The following is an 18,422-nucleotide window of genomic DNA, read 5'->3' as shown; positions in this document are numbered from 1 at the left end:
AATTTACACTGGAAAAGTCAATTAATAATCTCAACTGAAAATGCAAACATCTGTCACAGCCTATGTATTCCTTGTTTGTAGATAGATAATATGACACAGATCTTGCAGCAAAAATGCTATACTTAAATATTGTCGAAAACTGTGAAAATTAGAAATTACCTTTTATCATTATCACAAAATCTAGAACATTTTCAGAAATGTTCAACTTTTTTATCTAATTGTGCACAACTATGGAAATTTGTTTTTAATATTTATAAGATTAGCAGGTTTTTGGACTTTTAGAGTCAGATCACCTGAGTTTAAGACCCAGTTCTTCGCTGAGTGTGGAAGAGAAAATTAAGTGACCATTCCTTTCGCAAAGGAGATTCATGGTACCATACAACATAGCAATTGCCAGCCATTTCTGACCCCTGGTACAAGTTCAATGAGTATAGCATGGTTCTGTTGTTGTTGCCGAGGCCCTAGAAATTCTTTGCTTCTGATACACAAAGATTTTCTTGAGTGTAACCTAAAAGATGTGCTGGATAGGTCAAACTAGAGCATTAATTGTAAGAAAACAAAACTTTGTACTCTTGCAGCATGGTCCCCATGTGATCCTCTTTGCCTTCAGACGAATTATGTAAATTAGACACTAAATGCAATCTTATTTAACTTGAGAAAATACAAGTGAAAATGATAACACAGGTCAGTAAAGGGAAGACCTTGGATGCCCTCTTCACAACCCCTGGATTATCTTTTCCACCATGTTAAATACACAGTTTATATTGCAGGAGCAAGCACTCTCAGATTCTCCTTTTTAATTGATTCATAGGCATGAAATAGTAAAACATTGCTCCATGGCTCATCTTCATAAACAGTTCTGTCGTGTAGTATCTTCATGGCATGGGACAAATTATGTAGCTCTGCCTTGGTTTTCTTGCTTATAATAATTGTCTTTCTTCCTCACAGGCATTTTACAAAAGTAAGAGAGTCTATGTAAAAGCCCACGGTGAATAAAAATGATGCTGGCTACATGGAAATTATTATTATGCAACAATTGCTGAAACAAATATTTAGCGAGCAAATCTTTATGAAAGATATATGTAGTTTTACTACAGAATAATTAAGGTAAACTAAATGTTAATCTTGGCAGAAATATCATGTAACAAACTCATTAATATTTATTGCCACTTATTCTGAACTCTTCTATAGAAGAAAAAAAAAAACTTCTAAAATGGAATTCTAAAACTGTTTTAGGCAAAGTCACAAATACATCAGCTCCTAACCCTAATGTATTTAGTTCTGTGTGTTCCTGGTTGTCACTTCATATTATAATGTCATTGGTGTGGAAAGATGAGGTATAAGAACAGAAAATAACTTCCTGAAAATTGACTCTTAATAGTTTAGGAAATAATATCAAGAATCAACAAAGGGGATTACATCAAATTAAAAAGCTTGCATACAGCACAGGAAACAATCAATAGAATGAAGGAATAGCCTACAGATTTGGAGAAAAGCTTTACCATCTACTCTTCCAAAAGAGGATTAATATCCAGAATGTATAAAGAATACCCAAAAAAATCAAATCGCCTATTCAACAAATGACATATACATTGAAAAGGCACTTCTGAAAAGAAGAAATACAAATAGCCTATAAATATATGAAAAAAATGTTCTGTTTCTTTAGTTCTCAGGGAAAGAAAAAAATCAAAACTATATTGAGATTCCATCTCACCCGTCAGAATGGGTATCATCCAGAATAAATTTTTTTTTAAAAGTAAATGTTGGCAAGTATAGAGTGAAAAAAGAGCTCTTCTATAACCTTGGTGGGAATATAAATTTATAGAGCCACTATGGAAATCAATATAATAGTTCCTAAAAAATTAAAAATAAAACTAACATATAATCCTGCTGTACCACCCCTTGGAATATACCAGAAAACATTAGGTCACATACTATAGGGATACCCACATACCCATGTTTACTATATCACAATTAACAATATCCAAGTTATGGAATTAGCCTATGTGTCCACCAATAGATTAATGGATAGAAAAATGTAAAATATATACAGGATGGAATGTTACTCAGATATAAAGAAAAACAAAATTATGTTATTTGTAGGACAATGAATAGAACTGCAGATCATCATTTTCAGCGAAATAAGCCAGACTCAGAAAGTGTCATATATTTTTCCTCACCTGTAATATCTACAAGAAAGGGGGAAAAGATGACATTGTAGTAGAAGAGAGAATTAGAGAAGAAAATGAGGGTTGGGAATAGGGGAACATGAGGGCAAAGGAGTAAAATAGGGGGTCAAATTTGATCAAAGTATGATTCAGATATTAGGAATATATCACAATGAAACCCATTATTCTCTATAATTAATATCCATTAATTTAGAAAGATTCTATTGAACTCACTTCATCTATAAGCTTATTTGAACTTCAATCTAAGCCTCAGGCTAATGCAAACCTTCAAGGAATCCAGTTGGCAAACTTAGTATTTGCAAATTCACAAAGGTTTTATCATTTCTACTTGAGTTTTAGCCTTAAAAAATGAGAAAGAAATGGTTACTTTGGTAGTGAAAGTCTCAGATGAGTACCTGGTCCCATACCAGTATATCTCATTTATCAAATAGGTGAATTCTTCTTTAAATTATCTTAATGACAAATCATAAAGTGTTATCTCTAGGCTCTCACTAGATTGCATTTTCTCTAAGTGTTGTTACACTGCCTAAGTATCCAACATACTGTTATTATCCAAACCACTTTTCTTCAGTAGCAAAAAAAAAAAAAGGGACCTAGTCACCTTTGTTTCTTTCTGATAATTTTCCTCATTTTTATTGCTATTGTCTAAACTTTGCAATCACTGCATTTTTGTATATCTATCACCTTTCTGGGACTTTGCTTGCTTACTTCCATAAACATCCAGGGGAGGAAAATAAAAGTAAATTTCACAGTGGGTCAATGAGGCTTTGAATCTTTTATTTACTACTGTAATCACAAAGCAGACTTGCTTCCTTTAAATTACATTCATAAATTATCAGCTATTATACCTTGGTGAATTGGTCCAAAGGTTGATGCTGAATAAAGTTTTAGAGGGACAGAAGAACTTGTGATTTATGTCACATGTGGTCACAATATAACTATTTGTTAATTGCTTGAGGAGCTTCAGAGGCTTGGAAAAGGAGTGTTAATATACTTATGGGAATGCCAAAACCTCCTTGAAAAAATGCCATGTATCCAGAAAAGTAGCTAGTGAATTCTGAGGTCCCTTTTCTTCTCTAACTAGGTACTCAATTTTCAATTTTCAACTCTAGAAGACCCAGTTTTCCCCCTTTCGGTAACAGAAAAAAATGAGACCAAATAATGAAACATACCCATTTTTAGGCATTAGAGATAATTTCTGTCCTTCTAAGGTAAATCAACAACACAAACATCACAGATATATGCATGGATTTCTATTTTTTTCATAAGCAAGAGCATTTTTATTTATTTCCAAAGAAGTGAGTTGAAATTAACTCATGGAATAGTGACAAAAGTTTGTTTAAATCTATTTTCTTCAATAAGCCTCTCATTCATTGTTTATGAAGACTATTAAGCTGACTCCTTATTCATCCTCCAGGTAGACTGGCCCTTAGTGTGCAACTTTTTCAAAATAACATTTCTGTAAACAGAGAAAATAGTAAGGGATGCAATCATTGATGATAACTCTAGCATTGTTTTTCAGCAAAAAATTAATTACAGTCAAGATTAAAAGACATGTCACAGAATAAGAGAATATATTTGCAACTCATAAAAATACCTTATCCAAAATACAAAAATTCTCCAAATAAACGAAAAAAATCAATCTAATTTAAAAAATGACAAAATTACTGAATATGCAACACATAAGTAAGAATTTGAATGGTCAATAAACAAACTCAAATGTGCTTACCTCATGAGCAAATTTAGAAATTAGTATAAAAATTACAATTTAATAACCAGTATACATTCATCATTGACAAAAATCAAAGTGTGTGAAAATGCTACTTGTTTGTGAGCCTATGTGATAACTGAGAGCTTTCTTACATTGTTGATGGGAATATAAATAGCATTTTGAGAATCAGTTCTAAGGTTGATGATATGAATATCTGAAGATACAGTGCCAGATATACATATACCCTAGAGAAATTTATGCACATTTGTATCAGGATACACATACATGAAAGTCACTAGCAGCATTGTACATGATGTCACCGAGCAAGAATAGCCTAAATGTCCATCAAAGTAGAGGAAACATAAATTCTGGCATGCTCATAAAATGGAAATTCATAGTCATGAAAAACATAAACTGAAGCTACACAAAATTGTAGATATACATGGGTAAGTCTGGGTTTATATTTCAAGTGTTTAATAATTTACAGTAAATTTTCACTGAGCAGAGAAATTATGCCATTCACTAACAACTCCTATAGACCTGCTGACAAAATATTAATGAAATTGGATAAATCTCAGAAACATCATGGTTTGCAAAAGAAAGAAGGTATATAAATGCATACTATTTTGCCATTTAATGAACTTCAATAACAAGCAAAATTAAAGTTTATTTGTTTAAGTTAACATAATGACCAGCAAAGACAAGAAAATAATTTCTCCAAAAAGCAGATTAGTGGCAAGTTCTTAGAAGGAAAGGAGGTGGTCATTAGCAAGAAATAGGATGTAAATACCATATGATATACATGATGTGTGTGGGGGTGTTGATCAGTTTTCTGTTATTTTAACAAAATACCAGAGATAATAAACTTATAAAGAAGAATTTATTCTGGCTCAATTTTCAGTCCATAGTCAGTTGGCCTCTACTTTTGGACTTATGTTGAGGCCCACATTGTGATGCGGAGCATGTAGTAGAAGAAACTGTTCATTTTATCTCAGCTGGGATGCAGAGGGAGACAGAAAGTGGCTAGATTTGTAAATCTCTTTGGAAGGCAGAGACCCCAATAATCCCAGCCCCACCCCCCATTGGCCCCAGCACTTAAAGGGTCTTGGAGGGACATTCTAAATCCAAATGATAGCACGAAGTATTTAGGTGGCTGGTAATCTTTCGTTTCCTTGGGAAGTGATATATTGTTATTCACTATACCACAATGCTAATACTTTTATTGTATGTTGTAAGATGTTTCCTATGTCTAGAAAAAATTTTAGAATAAAAATGAAATTAAAAAACCCATGTCATATATACCTGTGTGAATATTTTTTCTGCCACTTGGCAGAAACATTATTTGAATTACTATTGTCCTTATTCAAGATTTTCACAGTTACTAAATACTCATTATTCTGGTTGCTTACCCACCATTCATACACCATGACTACTGCAGAACTCAATGGCTTATATTTGTACCTGCACTCAGAAGTCTTGATAATCTGTATTCTGACTAGGGCAATTCCAGGGCCAGGGCTAATTCTTTTTCACTAATCGCTGTCACACTTGCCACCTGCCTATCAGTGCCTCTGCTGCAAAATCCATCAGGAAGGTCTTTTTGTTTTTCTGGGGCCAATTGTGGGGCCAGTGGTCATTGCTTGGGTTTTTACAAAACAGATACTAAGGCACCACCTTGCATGCAGGTCTTCTCTGGGGACAATGATTCAGGTAGCAGGACTGAAAGGCAGGAATAAGAGATTAATATAAGACTCCAATAATAGGAGTGATTAAGGAATACTGGGGGACAAGGGACAGTGGAATTTATCCATTAACTCTTGTCTCCTGTTGATCAAGGGTGAAACAAGAGGGGTTCATTCCTTCCCACTTCCAAGTTTCACATGCTTGAGCATCAAGCAGCTTCTTGTGGGCAGTTGGTACTACAGGGTCATAGAAGCCTCAAGACAGGAACCAAAAGAATATAATACAGGTCTGAACTGAAACTGTCAGAGAAGTGCTATCTAGCATATGTGTATAAATTTGTTTATGAACTTTCCAGCATCTAATATTCATTCTCTTTTGTAGCAGAATCTTTATTTCCTGGAAGACATGCACATCCTTCATCTTCTGCTCCTGTGAGTAGTCTAATTCTGAATTTAAATCAACGTCTAAGGGAGAATTGTGAATCAGATGTGGCAATTTATAGCCAATGAGTCTCTACTTTGGAACTTTCAATGGGATGTTCCAGAAAAAGAAAGTTGTCTGGAATTAAAGCTAGCAACATGCATGCCTGGAGATTCCAGGGATTCCTACTTGGAGCCAACTGCCTGTGGGTGACATGAACACAAGGGAAAGCTGGATGGAGGAATAGAACCGGAAAGATTTTTAATAAAGATCTCTGAACATTAAATACAAACAGATCTGAGACTGATATATATAAATTGTTTCTTAAACCTGAACTAATGTATACCTCTTTGTAGTAGGCCTGTTTGGATATATCACTGGAAACTGAAGGACCATCATTTTTAAGCACTTACTGAAAGCCATAATGCCCATCCCTGTGCTCATATAGTGCTCATGAGAGCCTCCAGGACACCACAATACACTTCAGTCGGGTAAAAAGCGATAGGTTCTATGAGGACTTGAGTCCAAAGTGGGGCTCCCACAGGGATAGTGATGACTGGGAATGGAAGGTCAAAGTTAGAAACACATTTTAGATAGAAAGTGATCCATTACTAGGTCAAAAATTAATAAGGAATAGAAATGGTCTTAACTGCAGATGATACTATGATTTTCCAGATGTCATTCTTCTGTGCACCTGAACTTAACTCTGGATAAGATTTTGCTGGGGAAAAGGGGAAGGCATGGAAATGTGATCATTCAATGTTTAAAAAATGTCATAAAATTGCAAAGCAGATTTGTGAGTTTATAAAGTGAAAGTGTGATTAAGTAGGACTTTAATTTCAGAAAATACGATATCCTGTAGAAATTCAGAGGCAGCATGAAAAAAATCACCTAGTGAGTTTATGCCTAGAACAAATAGGTAACCATACAGACAAATCCTTGCAAATTAGTATTTTCCATGGAATATTTGCCCTTGTTCTAGGTAAGGGTGTATCTAATGTCACTGCCCGCTAATTAAGTCGCTAATTTAAACTAACAAAGAATTTATTAATAAATATAAAATGTTCAAAAAATATAATTACAAATAATACAGGAACATAATTGAATAGTTCAAATGTTAGATGGTGACAAATCTGATAACCTATCATATCTATTTGATAGTTAATTATCCTTCTTACCAGAAATCTATGAGTCCAGGTTTATGCATGAGGATTACCAATGTTTGAATCCGTGTTCTAATTTTTATGGACTTCTAAGAGTGAACACTCTACTGCCATAACATCTAATTTATACAGTTTTGGGCTGTGTTAATACACCCCATCATCTGGATTTTGGTTGGGGGGTATTTATAAATCTATCCTCTGTTAGATAAGGTAAGACTATTTTTTTCCCCTCTTACTGGAAAAATTATTTTCCACTTCTGAACTTCTAGCAGTCAGGGCTGTCTAAAAGAGAGGGACTCATTTCCCAATAATCCTCCAGAACTCCCACACTAATAAAGACATTTGGTTTTTATTCATTCTGGTCAGAGGTCAGTGAAGGACTAACCTAATATCTACAATAATACCTGGGCTTTAAAATTCTATATACTTCAAAGTCAGGTTGCATAATTTTTCTTACCAAGTCTTAAACATCAAAAGAAAACTTTTGTGCCTAAGACTTTTAAACATTATTTTGAAATAACAATGAGATTTGACATTTAAGTTGTAGAAAAATTTGTGATATTTTTAAGTTACTGTAAGTAGCCAGTTCACGGGTGTAAACTTCCAGTCTCTTTATCATTGGCTATCAGATATATTGGATGAGTGAGGTCCAATAGACAACTCTGGCTCCAAAAGGAAAAGAGAAAATGTAAATAAAAGGTATTCTGAGGTGCTGGATGAATGAAAACCTAATACATGGCCTCAGGTCTCTCCATAAGAATATTCTTGGCCAGCATTTATCATCTGAGCATTTTAGGGATCTCTAGACAGTAAAATTTTCCCCAACTTCAAGCGTGCACAGGGCAAAGCAAAGACAAGTGCATAATTACCTGAAAATTGTTTTCTTATTTTCTTAAGGTATCATAGTGCAGCAGAGATTCATATTGCTATCTGTGAAACATGGAGCTGTTAATATACTATTTAGATGCAATGGTTCTCTCTAGCTGAAAAGTCACTTTGATTTTATCTCTTTAACAATTTTGATGTTCTGAAAATTATAATGGGATTGACAGCAAGCCACTGTGTGAATTTATCACATAGAAATAGCTAACAAGAGGAAATTTTTTAAATAGATGTGGCTTTATCTTGATATTGGCTGAATATGTTGGAAAATAGGATGGATCAATAAGCAGAGAGATAAATGTGACATTAGCAAACAAAAAACAAAAAAATACTTTATATTCTTATATTATTTTAGAAAATTTCATGGTACCTTTTCTATATATCTTTTTAAGAGCTAATTATCCTGAATTGCAATGTGTTACAGAGCTCTGGTTGACTACACAAACAAATCCCAAACTCTGCTTCTTCGTTAATTCTTACTTCAGGTAGTCAGACTAGAGTGTGCGCCGTAGTAGAGTGTTTCCCTCCATACATGAGGCCCTCGATGAACATTAGCACAGAAAAATAAATCAAGTAGTCATTTGTTCCAATTAATGTTGGGTCTCTCTCCAACATCAGAGGGTAGATTTTTGGCTGTTGAAAATCAGTCAGTATTTCCATTGTCTTTTTAAATAATCAATATAAAAATAATCATAGGATCTAATCCTGACCAGTGAAAAATGGAGTTCTGCCAAGAGATGTTAATTTTTTCTAATTAAAAAAAAATTGAGAAAGTGATGGCCCATGACTCTTTCTCATTTCTGGCCTTTTAGTGCTACTGTGCAAAGAAGTTATGTTTGAAACTGTTGCAGAAATCTTGATGCTATAATGTACCATTCTATGAAAAAAATGAAAAACATTAAGTATGACAGAAGAAAAGATAGCAAATAGTGTGAAGTATTGCTCTACTTTTGATCTGCTAAATATTCTAAATTTTACTGTGCATTGAGTCAAATTTTCTGTTTCTTATAGTAAAAAGAATCACATAATGTGCAACATGTAGTTTTTTGTACCAAATAAAACGGAGTAATTGGTGACATACATTCTACCCTACTAATCTTTGTAATTATAGTATCTAGTACAACGCTGAATATAACATGAATTCTCAAATGTTCCTTTTAGAAAGAATGAGCTTCAGACTAGTGCAAGAAAGAAAAATCTTGCTAAGACATTCTTTAACCAATTTTAAGCAAATGGCTGACAATCATAATTTTCACTGTAGATGACATGAGACATAGAAATTCTGAGCATATTTGTTCCATAGGAATAACAATAAATTTTTAAGTGAAGAATAATCAAGATACATTGAATTCATCTATAAGTCACTGTCTTTGAGACAGAGTACTATTCATTTAAGCTAGCAATTTCTGTTGTGCTGTCCTTTTCACATGCCTATTAATATGGGTCATCTGCTAGAAGAGGGGCATCTCTTTGTTCTCCATACTCTCTCACTTATATGGAAGAGTTCCTGAAATAAAAATGACACCTAGAGCAAAGAAGAAAATAAAAGAAGGGAGTACACAGATGACTTTTTAAAAAAGCCTACAAGTGATTGATAAATAAATGGAATTATTTGAAAGTCCCATCCTTGAGTTAAAAAGAGAATTTAAAACAAAAGAAGATTCAATTTTGCCCATAGTCAAGGGGCACTGGCTGAGCTTGAAGTGACCCTCCATACCTTGCTTTCTTCTAGTGTCACTGAGCATCATAAAGGACTTGACTTCATTCCTTTACAGTTTTATTCCTTTGAGATGTCAGAGCCATTTTGTCAGTGCTCTTGAATAGCTCATTCAACATGATTTCATTTAATTTATAAATTTAAAATGTGTCTTGTCTGAAAGATGTAAATTTTGTTAAGTTTTTTAATAAAAAGAAAATCATCTCCTCCCTATATAAATTGTACTTAATATTATGCTAATTTCCAATTTATCATTTGTATTTTTCATCCAAGCTGATCTTCTTCAGTCATTTTATGCTATGATATTAATAAAAATGAACATGTAATTCTTGCATTTATTCATTCACAGACTTGGTTCCACAAAGACTGTAAAATGCATATTACTATGAGAAACAGAAATTTCCCTCGAGTATCTTAAATCTAGAAATTTAGTAGGCGGGAAGATAGGTAGATAGATACAAAGAAGATAGATGATAGATAGATAGATAGATAGATAGATAGATAGATAGATAGATAGATAGGAAGGAAGGAAGGAAGGGTAGGGTAAGGTAGGATAGATGAATAGATGAATAGGTAAACTCATTCACTGGAAGGGAATCAGGGAAAACCTGAATGGTCTGTCTTAGAAAGCACAAAAACCAGTGGAGAGGTATGCAGAAATAATGAACAGTGACTTCAGGGCATAATCAAAGGAATGAATTAATTGCAAATATGCTTTTTTATTTAGGCCCTTTAGTTTAGAATTAAAAATCTAAAGGAGACAGTTTGGCCCTAGACAAGGAAGAGTCCATCTATGTAAAGCCCATGTATATTAGTTCATTATTCTTCCAACACAACTTGCAATATAGAATGGGGTAGTTCTCCAATGAAAAGACTATAGAAAATCACTTTTTTTGGTACCAGGGATAGAACTCGGGACCTTGTGCTTGCGAGGCAGGTGGTGGGACCACTGAGCTAAATCCTCGGCCTGGAAAATCACTTTTTTTACAAAATAAAAAATAAATAGGAGATCAAACAGGCCCAATGATAGGGAGGTTTACAATGTAATTACCAGACCACCTGGTTTTGAAACTCATAGCCCAGTTTAAAATCTCTTCTTTCCTTATTCATTACTGTTAAATTACTAGTCTTCTGATTTTTAATTTTTGCTTCCAACAGGATAAGGCTAATACTCACTCTATTGTTTTATATTCCCTACTTGGGCCACATAATTTGCCAGGCCTGGCTCACCAACAGCAGTGCTCTATCCTTCTGTACTGGAACATGAATTCTCCCAGCTTTATGAAAATGGCCTAAGGTAAAAGTAATCACATACACATCCTTTCATCAAATCTGGCTGGTGCTCAGGTGTGAAGGGAGACAGAGGAGGGACACATAGGTGAGCAAACAAAAGAAAACACATTCTCCTTTTACAGAGACCACAAATAAGGGGGAAAGACTGGTATAGACCATAACTCATGCAAGTGAGTGATAACAGTAACTGTGAGAAATGATACGAATTTGAGGGCCACAGAACTATTAGAGAGAACATTTGACCATGTCTGCGAGACCAGAAAGGAATGCTCTGAGACAAGGACAATTACACTGGGATCAAAAAAGGAAGGAATAAAAGAAGGGAGGGAGAGGGGTTAGATAAGGAAGAATCGGGTAAAAGGTCAGGAAAATGTTAGGAAGGGGGAACAGGCCAAGTAGTCAAGTATAAACCCAGGTTTTACTGAAATTCTGAGGTGAAATGATGATCAATCTGTTCAAGGAAAAGAAGGCCAGGGAGACTGAAGGACAGTGACTGTTAAAAGGAAGTGGCCTGAAAATTTTGGATTTGTTTTGGATTGATATGAAGTGATATTGGAAATTAGGCAAGTGCCAAACAATTCAGGCTTTTACAAGCCATGTTAAGGATTTGATCTTTGTCCAAAGAGTAATGAAAAGCCAATGGAGTATTTTTAAGCATGATCAAATTTGCATTTTAAAAAATTCTCCATCTACAGACTGGAAAATATGTTGGAGAAAGGCCAGAATGGGTGATGGTGTTTGTTCCAAGTCGGAAGCTGAGGCCAGAGTCCAGGTGGTAAGGATAGTTGCTCTGTTTAGGGTGACAGAAATGGAGATATAAAGAGTACTACTTAGAAAAAACATTAAGAATTCAAGTTAACAGGTTGTTAAGATTGTCATAATATATTGGGTACAGCAAGGGGAAGGAGAGCTGTCAGTATTTGCTCCTTTGTTCTGGGATTTATACCACAGTAGATGGTAGTGCCACTCACCAAGAAAGAAAGCACTCCAGGACTTGATAGGTTTTGGAATGGGACTGATGGTCTGTGGACATGCAGATTTTTTATATTTGAAACATACAAGTAAGGACATCAAATGAGCAACTGGGTACGTGGCTCTGTCCCTCAAAAGAGTGATCTAATCAGTAAATTAAAATGCGCGAGTCATCTGAAGACCAAGATGTAAATTTCACCTAATTCATTTCCACCTTTCAGTCTCATTTGAAAGGGTCTAAATATCAAAACAGTCTTCAAAACCTAGGATTTATGGCTTGATAATAATACTTTAAAAAAAGAAGCAGAGTAGTATAGTGTAGGAAAGATAATAGCATTTTGTGTTAGGAAATTTGGTTTTGATAAAACCTGGGTAGAATGTTAGGATTAAGATGTTAATAATTTATGTTAAATAATATTATAATTTTCACCAAATTACTTTTTCACCCATAAATTCAGTTTCTTCATCTATGATATACAGTAACATCTTCCTCTCCAATTGCTGTTTTAAGGTACAATGTGCTGATATTCATGAGGGTGAGTGAGAGAAACTATCTCTAAATTGCTAGAAACAACTGTTTTACTTATTGTAAAACTTCTATTGCTAGGTGTATATGTCCAACCTACTCAATACTTAATACACAAAGTATCATCAAACAAGCCTTGGTATCTGAGGGATACAAGACCGATGAGGTCTGTTAGATTATTCTTGGCTCACTGGTTGTAGGAGATTTTGTTTTTAAAAATCCAACCTTAATTTCCTTTAATCATGACTTCTGCATCATGAATCCATGATTCTAACTAATTATTATGAGATATACAGAAAAGACTATGTCAATGTGGTTATAACAAACTACTTTTCATTTCATTCCTTCTTTTGTCTTGAAAGCCCAAGTATTAAAATGGTATATAAATTACTTAGAAGAAAACAAAACCTTTCTGCTTTACTCCTTTCCTCCCTAAATATAATAGGTGCTATCCCTCCAACTACAAGACAAAGAGATAACTTTCCCCGGGAGCTAGACAAGACCTCAACAAGTCTAGGAAATTGTTGCAAATAAGAAGCCTAGCAAACATTTTCAGGAGGCTCTATATCAATGTCTTAGAAATGTTTCTGAATGTTTCCTTTATTATGTTGGAGAAATGTATAAGAGATCCCAGTAGGATCAAAAAAGATAGACGAAAATGTCACCTAATTTTTATAGATTTTTTTATAACACACCTAAGAAATTACTAGTTATAAGTCACATTTCAGCAGTGAAATGGATATCCTACTTCAAAATATATCTTAATAAGCAGCAACAAACAAAATTTCTGTGTAAATATTTCTCATAAGTCACAGTATTCTTTCACTAACTCTCTGTTCAGCCATATAAATTGAATTTAGGCTTCATAATGCAACTGACATTATTTTCCTTTTCCAAATGAAGAACAACAAAATATAAAAATACCAGAATTCATTTTATACTATCATTATTATTGAACAGATATGCAAAAATTAAAATCTATAATTTAGTAGGATTTCATTATAATACTCTAATTTGGCTCAATTTAGCATAGTATCTAAATAGGAAAGGTATTTATATTAAAATATTATTAAAAGACTGAAACATTAATCATTTTTATCATTTTTTATCTGATTAAAAGCAAAAGTGACCTTGATCAAAACTTCAAATTTAAAATGTCTAATACTGAAGCATATCAGCTTCATGTACCTCCTAATATGACACAGCAGGAAGGATATAACATTCACTTTTTCAGTATATGGCCAGTAAAATCTCCATGAAATCATAATAATTCTCAGACAAGTTCAAACAGAGGAAAAACATGATCCAATTACAAAATAACTCTTAAAAAAAGTAACACTGGCAAAGAAAGACTGAGAAATAGTCCCCTACTGGAGGTGACAAAGGAGACATGAAGCCTATAGCAATATAAGATCTTTGATTAGATCCTGGACTACAAAATATATATTAGTGGAACAAATGTAAAAATTTAGATAAGATCTGAGAATTTCGACTATGAGATCGTTATTTATTTCCTGATTTTGATATATTGTACTGTGTTTATGCAGCATAACAGAGGAAACTATGTGAAATCTTTGTACTATTTTTGCATCTTTTTACTTTTTATAAATCTAAACTTACTTCAAATTTGTCTTTTTATAAGATGTTTTGTGATTTTTGTTAAAAAATACAATTTTGATTTGAAAACCATATGTAATAAAATTTGTTAAATAATACTAAGTATTTTAGAAATTGTTTTTCTTCATTTAATCACTTCAGTAATTGGTGGCCATAGTAGTATATGGTTGGAAATTTATTAAATATAGGCTATTGCTCTTATTGTGAATGAATTTTTCTACTTTATTTTTATATTTTCTCATAAAAATCCTTTAACATGTTGAGATGCGGCATTTTCTTTGTAGTAATCATTCTATATAATATTTCATATTGTACAATAAAATATAGTTTAATAGTTTATTTTTATAAAACAGTAAAGATAGTATTTTTAAAATAATCACAAGAAACATGACCCCTGCATCTCAGAAATACACTTATTGTGAAAGAGCAGAAAGGTTCTGTGACTTGCCCTATCTTGCCTAGTTAGTAAAAAAATACAACAAAACAAAAAGTCAGAGCTTCTGATCAAATTTGAGGCTAAAATACCCAAATTTATTATACTTTTAATAAACCACTGAAGTAATTTATAATAACTTCTATAACAAGACTTCACTATTGGTCACAGAGATCAATAAGGCTCAAGATTTGGACTTAATTAATCTACAGCTATCACCAAATCACATTCTATCATGTTGTCCTACATCTACATGTGTTCCATTTACTCACCTTTACAAGAAACAGAGGGTGGAGTAGGTGTTCACCTTCAAAGGTTACAGTCTCATAGATCCTTTTGCATAACTGTATAATAAAGCAGGTTGAGACAATATACAGTATAGCAAAGATGTAGCAATATACAATGCAAGACAGATGCCACTTTCAGCTGGGAGAGCACATGGTCTTCCTGGGTTTGTGCCATATTCCAGTGTACCCACACATACACTCGCTGTTCACTATTCTGTCATTCCATCTTCCTGTAACTATCTGCTACTACAAATTATTGCTTTTTCAATAATTCTTGTTTAAAAACAATGGAATCATGATGACTCCCATACATAAATGTAATCCAAGGTACTGTTGACCTGACAGGGCATATTCAGCCTGGTTGGTTTTTCTAAATAACTGCAGTATTAAATAAGCAAACAGTTGCCAATGTATACCTATTACTGAAAGCACTGAAATATAAAAATGTGGATTTTATTGAAGGTGTTATTAGAAGACAGGGAAGAAGTAACTCTCAACTCATAATAGCAAAATTGAATATTCGCCAAAATCAACTCTTCTCCTAGCCGTTTTGCTCCTCCAGCCACATCTCTATCTCCCCCCTCTCTTTTCTCCCTCACACTTGCTCTCTGCCCTGTCTCTCTACAGAGTCCACATGTCCAAAGTTTCTTTGCATAATTCAATCAGCTACCCCTAGAGCCCCAACCCAAACCACTTTATTATTTCTCAATGATCCATCTCCTCCAGGCCCTCCATTTATCTCAACATACAATTTTAATCACCAGACCCAAGATCGTAATTCACTTTCAAATAGCAAAAGGGGATTAATTCTTTTAAGACTTTTCTTGATTTATGATACAAATTTCAGCCAATCAGTCAAATGTTGCTGGCTGTACCTGTAAACCAAAATGTAAATATCAGTCCTTTTCAGTTGGATCAACAAGCATCAACATCTCATGATTTTTCTCTTCTCAAGACTGATGCTGTCCCTTGAAGTAAGTAGGACATGCAAAATGGCAGCTGGTGATCCAGATGAAAACTTCAAGTGATTTTGACACTTCATAATTTTTTTAAAAAAATTAAATTACTTTGCCATCCTAGATTTATATGCAGACAGATTATATATCACCATTCCTAAATCTGGCTTTTCTTTAAAGAATCAATAAAACAGCGGGCATTCTTTAAATGCATCAATACTCACCAGGGGCTTAAAAAAGAGCTACTGCCTTTCCATTGAGGATCTGATTTCTGGTTCCTATCTCACAACTAGACCATTTCACTGATTTTCATCATATGGCTGCTCCTGTAACCATTTAATTTTGTGACAATGGCTTAGGAATTTAGATTAACAGCTTATCAAGAACACTAAAGAGTCATTTAACACTCATTGATAAAGACCCCGAGGAGCAGTATTTTTATGAGAGAGATTACACATTAACACAGAAATAGAGACACATGCACATGCAAATTTTAGCCAAATAATATATGATACAAAAATAAAATATATTAATATATTCTGGAGCAACAGTACATTTGCCACCTTAAATTAAATGTTATTTTCATCTTCAATAAAAGCATTATGTAAAAGCAATAAAAGACTCATATTTAAAATTTGGGTGGAATGTTAATAAATTTCATAAAATGTGAAATAATATGAAGGATTTTGAATAATTTGGAAGAATTTTTTTTCTGGAAGATTTTTCCCAAATTCCAAACAACTCTACTAGTTAACATTTATAAAATCTGAAAATATTATTTAGACAGTTGCACTAAAAAACAAAGATAAAAATTATTAGGACTTCAGATCACTGTTATTACATTCCATAGACATACTTATAGTAAAATAGGTTAAAAAATAGATTAATAGTATGCTTTCCTTCAAGGGAAGAAGACTTTTCATGTTACTATAGCAACTACATACAATTCCAACTATTAACTTTCTTATTACAGGAAAAAAAAATCAGTAATGACATACATTGCTTAAGATAACATATAGCTTTGAGAACAACTATTTATTTACTCAATATTATTACAAAAACTGTTTCACTATGAAAAATCAAAAGCAAATACTTTTTTAAAATGAATATTCTAGGAGTGGAGCAAGTGTTAGCAAAACCAGCCGTATTTCCCCCTTCTTGGTGGCTCCAATACATGTATAGACTAATTATGTGTAAAATATAATCCTCTTTGATCAGTCATGCCTGCTGTAATTGTGCATGTTATAGTCATAGAAATATGCCACTAACCTTTGCAATTTCCTTTAAAATTAAAACAGAAGTTAACTTTCAGTTCAACTAATGTTTATGGGCTGAATTTGACCAGAACTGGGTTTGCATACTTAAACATAGATCAATGAAGTCTTTTTCCTAGAAAAACTGTCAAATTAAACAGTATATACCTTTGGGGACTTATCTAAGCAATTATTTAATCCACCTTACACCCAGTAACAGGTCTGACTCTTGTGGCTTTTTGTTTTGTCTCTAATTATTTCTCACAGACTCAAATGCTTTGCTTAACAATTTAACCAGCAGAGTTTTAGTGATCTTCATGGGGAAGATACAGAGAAGACAAGTGCAATTCTAGGGAATAACAACATTCTCATCTCTTCAAATTAATATTCATTTATTCAGTTGTTACAGCCTCCTATCACATAGGCTGTGATCTGCATGTCTCGCTTAGAGATGTCTCTGTTTTGAAAGAAATTTGTATGGTTCAAAAATACTTTCCACCTTTATCCTTTACCCACTTTATAAACCAGAAAGAAGTTGAGATCATTTTTATGTATGGGAAACAAAAACTACAGTCCAAATACTGACTAATACCTTCATCCCCTCTTCCTCCAAAGCAGAAAATCAAAAGGGAAATATGATTATATTATTGGGCTCTTATTTTCTTTTCTTTCTGTAGCTGATGTTCTGAAATAAAAATGGAGCTGCATGACATCCAGTAGCCAGAAGGGCTCATAGTTTCATCCTTCACACTGAAAATGGGTCTCATGCTTTAGATGTGAAAAGAATGTGCTACACTTTTACTACACTTTTATCTCAGTCTTCTTGTCCCACTCATTCAACAATAGCATCAAATTTGGCTCCAGGTGTCAAAATTTTGCTCTTATTTCAGCATAAAATAAGTAAAGCACAAGGCATAAAAGTAAAGCAGTGGAATGTTTTATAATTCTCTGAATACTTAGATCTGGAAATGCTATTGCTATTGTATTATGTTTTATAGAGATGATGGTAAGGCATAAAAATAATTCTTACTGGGTACTGTTTTAGCCAACTTCCTGGATAATCACATTCACTCAGCTGCATCTGGATTCCTTTCAAATAAAGATGTTGCTAGAGAGGGCTATTAGAGGCCAATGAAATTGACCTGTGATGACTTCCTGTTCAGAACAGAGCCAATTTTTCCATTCATCTCCACTGAGTTCATAATCACCTTAATTTCTACTTTGTCCTTCTACTCCCCAGCCTCTTCATTAAGCATCATCTTTAGTTCTAATGTATCTTCAAAGGAAATAACCAAAATAATTCTCTGCAGCCAATGTGGA

The 18,422-nt window shown here is 33.6% G+C and overlaps 1 long non-coding RNA gene across 1 annotated transcript in view; it reads right to left on the bottom strand.

Moving 5' to 3' along the window:
• Window positions 1-2,695: 2,695 nt before the first annotated feature.
• Window positions 2,696-18,422, bottom strand: part of LOC147826364 (uncharacterized) — a 44,586-nt gene continuing 28,859 nt past the window's right edge. Inside the window, exons 3-4 of the long non-coding RNA XR_015439502.1 lie at window positions 14,879-14,950; window positions 2,696-3,648 (exon numbers count right to left, since the gene is read on the bottom strand). This is a non-coding gene — a long non-coding RNA (uncharacterized LOC147826364). The remainder of the gene's footprint in view (window positions 3,649-14,878; window positions 14,951-18,422) is intronic.

Source organism: Heterocephalus glaber, unplaced genomic scaffold (assembly GCF_053883595.1).
Source record: "Heterocephalus glaber isolate CG9 unplaced genomic scaffold, H.glaber_assembly_v1.0 deba00001472, whole genome shotgun sequence".
Lineage (NCBI taxonomy): Eukaryota > Metazoa > Chordata > Mammalia > Rodentia > Bathyergidae > Heterocephalus > Heterocephalus glaber.
Note: the sequence above shows the minus strand (reverse complement) of the source record. Positions and strands in the feature narration are given on the sequence as shown.